Raw genomic sequence first — 8922 nt, forward strand, 5'->3', positions numbered from 1 at the left:
GTTGCTGTTTCTATGGTGACTGAGTATGGAGACTGACTGCACGAATAGCTACAAGTCCTGAGTAGTCTGTGTTGGTTCTGCAACTGTGACAAGTCGGGCGTGGGGATCTTCTATAGCAACAATACTACTATCATTGGAACATAGCATGATCGTCTCCTAACTTCCCCCGTTGCCTGTGTAGCCTTTGTAAAATGCCATTGTGCCCATATCAAAATTATGCTTTGCAAACCCTTCAGTGGAATCCTTCCGAGAGACATGCTAGTACTTCATATCAGAAGCAATAAGAATCTTCGTGTTCTGAACCAGCAATCCCATCATGAGAAACCAGTAATCTCATCCTGAAGAAATCGTTTAAAAGAAGCATGCCTGTGCACACACACAGGGTATGGGCCTGGGACTAGGGCGAGGAAAGTGAGATATCATTCAGGTGTGGCCTGGATGTGCATTCCTCCTTGAGCTTTACACCTGGGCACTTCACTTGCCTGGTGTGTGTGTGTGTGTGTGTGTGTGTGTGTGTGTGTGTGTTAAACACAGTTCTAACCACATAAAGTAGAACTATAAGTGTCCAACTGTGGCCATAGACATGATGTAGTCACTGAAAATGAAGACAATACGTAGAGGAAAGTGTACATGAAATAATACGAAGGTGACAGTAGAGGACAAAATTCTAAATATGGCCTCATTATAAACATGGGGGGGAAAGCCATGTAACATACAGATAAAGTTAGGAAGAAGCCAAACGAAACGCAAATACTGTTTGCCAGACTATCGTTAATTAAGTGCCTTTTACAACCAAAAGACATTTTCCTATTAACTCTCCAATTCTTAAACTCTTAAACTCCTTAGCCTGGCATTCGAGGTCCTGTGAAATCTGGGATAACTGTGAATATACGAAAAGCCATCCTATCGTATACTTTCATAGGGTGACTATTCCACTCCCATCTACGGCCTCTTGGCCAGACCTATTCACAGGGTCCTGCCTATCTTCGCTGGGGTGGGGAAATGTCATCTTCTTGTGTGCCCGAAAGCAGAGGACAACAGAATATAGTAGAATATATAGTAAGCGCCCAACGGCTCTTCCACAAGGGGGAACAACTATTGAGCCTTTATTATATTTCAGGCAGCACTGTCTTAGGCACTTTACATACATTATATGAAGGTGCTGCGGCTAATAATAATAATATAATAGCTAATGTCTGTGGAACTTGCCATGTGCCTGGCACTATTCTATAAGCATTATATGCATCAAATCACTTATTTTCATTGCCACCCATTGCAGTGGATACTATTATTAATTCATTTTACATATGAGGAAAGTGAGGCACAGAGAAGAGAGGTATATTGCTACAGTCTCATAGTGAGTAAGCGGCATGGTCGAGATTTAAACCCAAGGAGTTGGACCATACCACCCACACTCTCAACCCCTACACTGGTGGCTTTCAAATCATCTTACTGCGGGGGCGCCTGGGTGGCTCAGTCGGTTGAGCATCCGACTTCGGCTCAGGTCATGATCTCGCAGTTCGTGGGTTCGAGTCCCGCGTCGGGCTCTGTGCTGACAGCTCGGAGCCTGGAGCCTGCTTCGGATTCTGTGTCTCCCTCTCTCTCTGCCCTCCCCTGCTCATGCTCTTTCTCTGTCTCAAAAATAAATAAAAACATTAAAAAAAAATTCAAATCATTTTACTGTGACTCATGGGAAGAAATATGTTACCTGTGACACAGTACACACATAGGTGGACAGAACAGAGGCGAAAGATGTACAAAGCAATTCCCATCCTTATTGCGTGTGGCCTACTCTGATATTGCAGATTCTGGATTATCTTAGCGCTGATTTCAATCATGCTTCACTCATGGTTCTGTGATCCATGATTTCATGGTCCACTGGCAGTTGGTGGCTTGTGGTTGGAAAACCTCTGCCCTCCATCCACTCTGTGGTCTTGTCACTACTCCTCATCTTAGGTAACAGGAAAATTATGACAACCACACGCAAAGGACATGATGACAGCTCCAGGAGAAATCTACAGGCTGAGCATTTCTACCCTCCCCCTAAAACTGACTTTCTCCCCGCCCCTGCCCATTCTGTCCTTCCCAACACTCGGCCAAGCGGTCCTAACTGTAGAATGAGAACCGAGACTGGTCCTTTGGCAGCTGGAAGGAGGGGGAGGCAATGAGGCAAAGGAGAAAGAGTGAAAAAGCCATAGGAACAGGCCAGAGGCCTCAGCCCTGCCGCAGAGTGGAGTTGGTGTTAAAACTTCGGGGACTGGTCGACCGAGGACCTGGCTCCAGGGTGTCAGAATTTATTCATATTTGTTTGTGAGATGAAGTTTAGGTGGCAAACATCATTGAGAGAACTGACCGTGTTAAACTTCCTCATAGATAGTGGAGAAGGAGGAGGAGGGAAAGGAGAAGAAAGAGGAGGGAGAGGAGGAGGGGGGAGAAGGAGGAGGAAGGGAGGGGGAAGAAGGGGAAGAGAGGAGGAGGAAGAGGAAGAGGGTGGGAGGAGGAAGAGGAGGAGGGTGGGAGGAGGGAGAAAGGGAGGAAGAAGAAGAGGGAAGGAATGAAAAAAAACCATTTTGTCACTTTTAGCACCGCTGGTCAATACATTCTTGTGAATAATGACATCCACTGTTTTTTGGGTGCCTTCTATGGGTTAGACACTTCAGACCCATTACTTGACTTTATCCTTACAAACTCCTGGCAAAGACACTGACCCTGTTCCTTTCCCATTTTTCAGAGTGAAGAAACTGAGGTTTGGTAATGTTAATTTGCCCAAAACCAAGTTGTTAGTAAGTAGCCATACTTTAAAAGTTTGACATTTTGTTCATCATGGATTCTTCTTGCATTAACTTAGATGGTTAAAATACTATTAAAATGTAATTTATTTTGATTCCTGAGATTTTAGGTGCTCTCCTTCCTTAACTTCTGCATTGAGGCAAATTCCTCATTTGCCTCACGGTGCCTAAGAGCGTCAAAAGAACAATAATAATAAAAAGACAACTCACAGAGGTGAAGTTATTCACACAGAGCAATCGTTTTTCCATGCTGCCATGATCCATGACTGCCATGAGGGCGTGAACATCAATATGCTTCTGCACAGTTCCCCTCCCTTGCAGCAGTCACTCTACCCCCTTTTCTCCCAGGGGCAGAGAATCTCCTGGACCTGTGGCTTGTCCTTTCAGATGAGGGGATTTAGGATGCTTGGTGGCAAGACGGGAGATGTACCTACCTCTACATGATTGCAGGGCGATGGGCCTTGCAATGCAAATAAATAAGTCTCCTGCACTCCAATCTAAGAGTAGGCTACTGGTGAGATTGAGGGGTCTCCTTATTTACCTGGGGTGACGGTTTGGGTGGCAGTGGGGGTGAGGGGAGGGCAGTGAAGCTACGGGATTGCTAATACAGGCTCTGGTATTGTTAGGCAGTGCATTGAGCAGCTGTCATTCCCATCAGCGTGCACCTGCAGGAGGCGATAGATAACTTCTTGGGTGCCAACTCCGTCCTCCATGTTTCCTTCTTAATGGCCAGATCCATACCTTTGCTGGGAAAATCTACTGGAAGACAAGATCTCTGTGCAACGCAAAACACGTGTGGTATTAGCAAGTTTGACACTTGTATTCATTCTTTGTATTCATTCAACACGTTCATTCATTTACCTAATAAATATTTACTGAGTATTTAATACCACCAGGTACTGTTTTAGGTCCTGAGATTACAAGAGATAAAGAGAACAAAGTCTCTGACCGCGTGAAGCTTCCTTTCTAGAGGGAGAGATATCTAGTAAACATATCCCAAAACAAGCCAATGTGATTTGTGGCCAGAAAATGATAAGGGACATGAAGAAAAGAAAGGAGATAAGGACAAAGATGAGTACAGGGTCAGCTGTGTTGACAAGGAGGTTGGAGAGGGAGTGTGAGCCCTGTGCCTATCCAGAGGGGCACGTTCAAGTGGACAAGAAACGTCGTGCATGGACCTTGAGGGCAGAATGAGCTGGGTGGTGTGTGTATGGGACCTGGGGGTGAGGGGTGGGGTGCATACAGGGGGACCAGTGGGAGAAGCATGGAAATCTGTGTGGGTACAGCAGAGAGGATGAGCTGGTGGTAATGAAAGATGACGCTAAAATGCGAGAGGTAGGCACAGGTCAGATCATATAGAGCCTTAAAGGGCCATCACGTAACAATTTGCTTTTATTCTGAATGTGATGAGAAGCCTTTAGAAGCATGAACAGGGGAGTGTCATGATCTGATGTACACTTTAGAAGGCACGGGATGCCCTCCCCCCGCCTCAAACCTAGGCAAGAGTCAGAGCTTACAATTTAACGGGACTCTTGCTATGTCTGCTGGCAAAATGACTTCATCATGGTAGTTGCAAGATGCAATCATTTGTCCATTCCTCTACTTGGTTGGAATGTCCCAGAATGCCCCAACCACCGGACCCCCAAAATTTTACTGGTATGGTATGCATCCTGAGTTATGGTGGGTTTATCCTGCCCTCTGGGATGCATGTTTCTTTCCAAAGTCTCCAATGTGCTAGCCCTTTTTTGCTCAGACACTCCAATCAGCATGATGTCATTGATACAGTAGATCAACGTGGGATATCCAGAAGATCCAGATGTTTTTGAGCTGTGACAAAGAGCAGGACAGTTAACTTAGCCCTGGGGCCCAACTGTAAACAAACGCACACTATTGTCTGTTCTGTCTGAACGCAAATTGTCTTTGATCCTCTTTAGTGATGAGAACAGAACAAATTTATTTGCCATTAAATGCGAGGAGCAGTGATTGCGGTAGATCATGGAATCTAAGCTGGATAAAGAGGAAATCAAGGACGAGGAAACATTGACTGTCCAGGAAGGTGGTGATAGGGAAATGAGACAAGGTTAGTGGATTAGGGGTCTCAATGGTGTCCAAGACTTGATGATGTAGGAATGTTTGAGGAAGTAAGATGGGGTAAGAGGTATCAGGCAGGATGCTTAAATTTGAGATTAAAAAAAATTTTTTTTAATGTTTATTTTAGAGAGAGAGACTGAGGGCAGAGTCTCAAGGTCTCAGTGTCTCATTCAAAGAAGGCTCCGAGCTGTCAGCACAGAACCCAACATGGAGCTTGAACTTGTGAACTACGAGATGGTGACCTGAGCTGAAGTCAGACGCTCAACCGACTGAGCCACCCAGGCGCCCCTTAAATTTGAGATTTAATGGTGGTAGATGCAGTGGTAATGGCAGTAAAGAGAAGAAAAGTTGATCGCAGTTGAGGAGGTCTATTAACTGAGATATCAGAGGCACCCAGAATTACGAGGATATTGAGGGTCGCCAAGAACGATTCCAAAAGGGGCGGTGGAGAGGGTAACATCTGACAACAGAGGAAAGGTGACCCTGAAGTCAGTGGATGGGATAGTGGGGCCTGGAATGAGACACGACGCACTTCCAAGTATGATGATGCTGACCCAGTAAAGGGACAGAGAGCTGCGGTATCCAAGGAGGATAGTCACCTCACTCGTAGGCTCCCAGCTATGAGGACTGACAGAGGAAAAAACAGCTGTCTCGGAAGAGAGCTGCAGGGGAACCCCGGGTCTGCCAGGGAGCACACGCTTTCACTTTCAGCAAGCTCATGACGTGAGCGTTCAGAGGAGACAGGGGCATCTAGTACAAGGATCCGGGTGGTGAGGTTGACTGGCAGCGGTCTGTGGATAAACAAGTAACATTTGTTTGTTCTGGGGGGTGGGGGTCAAGGGGAAGTTCTTTTTTTTTTTTTTTTTAATTTATTTATTTTGAGAGAGAGAAAGAGAAAGTGCACACTGGAGGGGCAGAGAGAGAGAGAGACAGAGAGAGAGACAGAGACAGAGAGAGAATCCCAAACAGGCTCTGCACTGTCAGCCCAGAGCCCCATGCAGGGCTCAAACTCACAAACCACAAGATCATGACCTTGACCTGAGCTGAAACCAAGAGTCAGAAGGCTTAACCAACGGACCCTGACCAAGCCACCCAGGCTCCTCCAGGGGGAGTTCTGACTTGCAGTGATTTTCAGTTTCTGTGGAATAGCTACTTCTCCCTTCTCCTCCCCTAGAACTATTTTAAGCTGCCTGACCTCGGAGGCCATGATCAGAGTGAATCAAGTGAAGCAATCCCCCTCAGGCTCGAAACTGAATGCTGTGGCCAAAAAAAAAAACGCCCTCAGTTATCATGATAAATAAGACTTTAATACTTTAAAGAAAGGAATAAGTTCCTTAAATGAATGAACGCGATGATTTCACATAGCGATAGCAATTATTGAAAGAACTAAAACAGGGTAACTGAGTGGGGACGGCTTGGGAGTCAGGGAGGGGCTCCTTTGGTCTCTGAGGAGGCTCCACATGTTGTTGTAGATTTCCAGTACGCTGCGAAAATCCTGAAAGAAGTCTTGTTTACTGCTGCACGCCTCATCACTTTCATCAGAATCAGGGCTTTCAATCACCATTGGAATCACAAGATTTTAGCAAGAAATGGGAGCGCACTCCAACTCACTGACTTTGCAGAGGCCTTCTGGAAGCACATGATCAAACTTCGGGCAGTTTTTTTCCTTTTGTGGAGAGGAAAGGAAAGCCCATTGTCAAAACAATTTGCCAAGCTTGAACATTTAGGAGAATGAATGAGCCATTAATTATTGTACATATTTTTAATATTAGATCAGGAAGGAAATACATTTCAATGCAATAAAAATCCATTAATGCACAATTTGGAGGATGTTTTTATGTGTATTTTTCCAGGAAAGCATTCAGAGCTTTCTTTTAGATCCTTGCATGGGTTTCTGACTCCAAAAAGGTTAAGAGAGCAGCTTTCTATAAAATGTAAATGTTAAAAATATACACTATAAACCCACACACTGAAAACGCTTAGGTGACCTTCCAAATTGAATGGTAAGACTGCCTGCAAATCTTTAATTTGGGAGGAAATTTTTTTTGAAACTATGTGATTAATTTTGATGATTAATGCAGAAAAATGCCTAGCAAGTTTTATAGGAAGTAATATTCTAGTTGAGAAAATGTTCTAATTCTATGCTAACCAAGCAAAGGGAATTGAGTTTTCTAAGAGAACACTTCTTGGTAAACCTAGTGGCTGGTAAGGGGTTATACCAGTCCCGTTCTTTTTCTCTTCTTTCTGCTGCCTGGAATGTGGATATAATGGCTGGAGCTCAAGCAGCCAGTTGGGATCATGAGAAAGCACGGGTAAAACAGCAGGATCGAAAGAACCTGGATTCTTTAAATGGGGCAGCTGCAATAGCGGACCTGGATTGCCTTCTTTGAAACTTCTTTTTCATTAGAGAGAAATAGAAAGAAAGAAAGAAAGAAAGAAAGAAAGAAAGAAAGAAAGAAAGAAAGAAAGAAAGAAAAAAAAGAAAGAAAGAAAGAAGGAAGGAAAGGAAGGAGGAAAGAAAGAAAGAAAGAAAGAAAGAAAGAAAGAAAGAAAGAAAGAAAAAAGAAAGAAAGAAAAAAAAGAAAGAAAATTTCCCTCTTATTTACGCTACTGCTTGCCACAGGCCGCACACATAATTTCACTTATGCATCATAATCACCCAAAGAGGTACGTGCTGTTAAACCAGTTTTACAGATGAGGAAACCAAGACCCACAGAGGCTGAGTAAGTAGCAGGTGGACTGAGACAGTCTGACTCCAGAACCAGTGTTCTTACTCCATACCGGGTGTTTTTTCCAAACACTTACCAAGGATTAACTTAAATAACCACCCCCCCCCCCCCCCCCCCCCGGAAACCTAGAAGATAGTTAATGTTCTTCTCCCCAACCCGAGGCAGGAAAAGATTTAAAAGATTCTCACAGATCACAGTGGATAAGGAGGAGCCCCAGTCGAAGGCAGGGCTCTGAGTCTGGGTGAGGTTCACTGTCTGTGACTTGGCCTTGCTCAGAGGCAGAGATGAACTCTGTGTCCTTAAGGACCATTATCTGGTTAAGGTTTATGAGGCTGCTTTTGTCCAACAGACAGATACCGATCATTTGCGTAAACCGGGTTCGGGGCCTTGGTTTAAACATGGCGTGGAAGAGACATCGACTTTGTAGCATTGCCAAAGTCAAGATTATCTATGGATATTGATTTTGGAGGCGAAACCAAAAGCTAATATTTGCAAAAACTCTCTTCAGGGTCTATTACAACAAATGTCAGAGAGCTAGCCTTCGAGCTGCGCTTAAAAAAATATTTACCCAATCATAAACTGATTTAATGCTCTCACCCACTAAAGCCGGATCTCCCTACTGTCAGAGCTTGCCTGGTAAAAACAACACAAAACACAATAACGCCACACACTTACATGACATTCAGAAAAAGGCCGCAATGTGTGTTCCTGGCATGAAAATCTCTGGGCAACCAAAAGTCAAAGTCATAGTCAACATGTATTAATCACGTGCCGTTGGAGTTGGAGCTCTTCTTTTCCTGAGTTCAGCACACGCTGAGCAACAGGTACAAGGACCAGGCATTCAGAAATCAAAATACCAGCTTTGTTTCTGGCAAGAGTGAATTGGAAAATACGGTTTGACTTTGTAGACAGGCTCCACAATGTGGGCCCCAGGACTGAACGTGCTTACCAGCGTCAGGCAAAGTGGGGCCGCTGTGCCTTCCTCTCAGAGGGAGGTCATTTACCTGGTGGAAAATGTATGTGACCCGAATACAGGGTTCTTTGTCTCAGAGATAGCGTGAGCAGATTCAGAAAAGCCTGTGCCAATCATATGGGATCTAAATGCAGAAAAAGTGCTAAATTCACCAAATGAGTGAATATTTTTTTAAACGTTTATTTATTTTTGAGACAGAGAAAGACAGAGCATGAACAGGGGAGGGGCAGAGAGAGAGGGAGACACAGAATCTGAAACAGGCTCCAGGCTCTGAGCTGTCAGCACAGAGCCCGATGCGGGGCTCGAACTCATGGACCGCGAGATCATGACCTGAGCCGAA

This window comes from Panthera leo, chromosome A2, assembly GCF_018350215.1.
Source record: "Panthera leo isolate Ple1 chromosome A2, P.leo_Ple1_pat1.1, whole genome shotgun sequence".
Lineage (NCBI taxonomy): Eukaryota > Metazoa > Chordata > Mammalia > Carnivora > Felidae > Panthera > Panthera leo.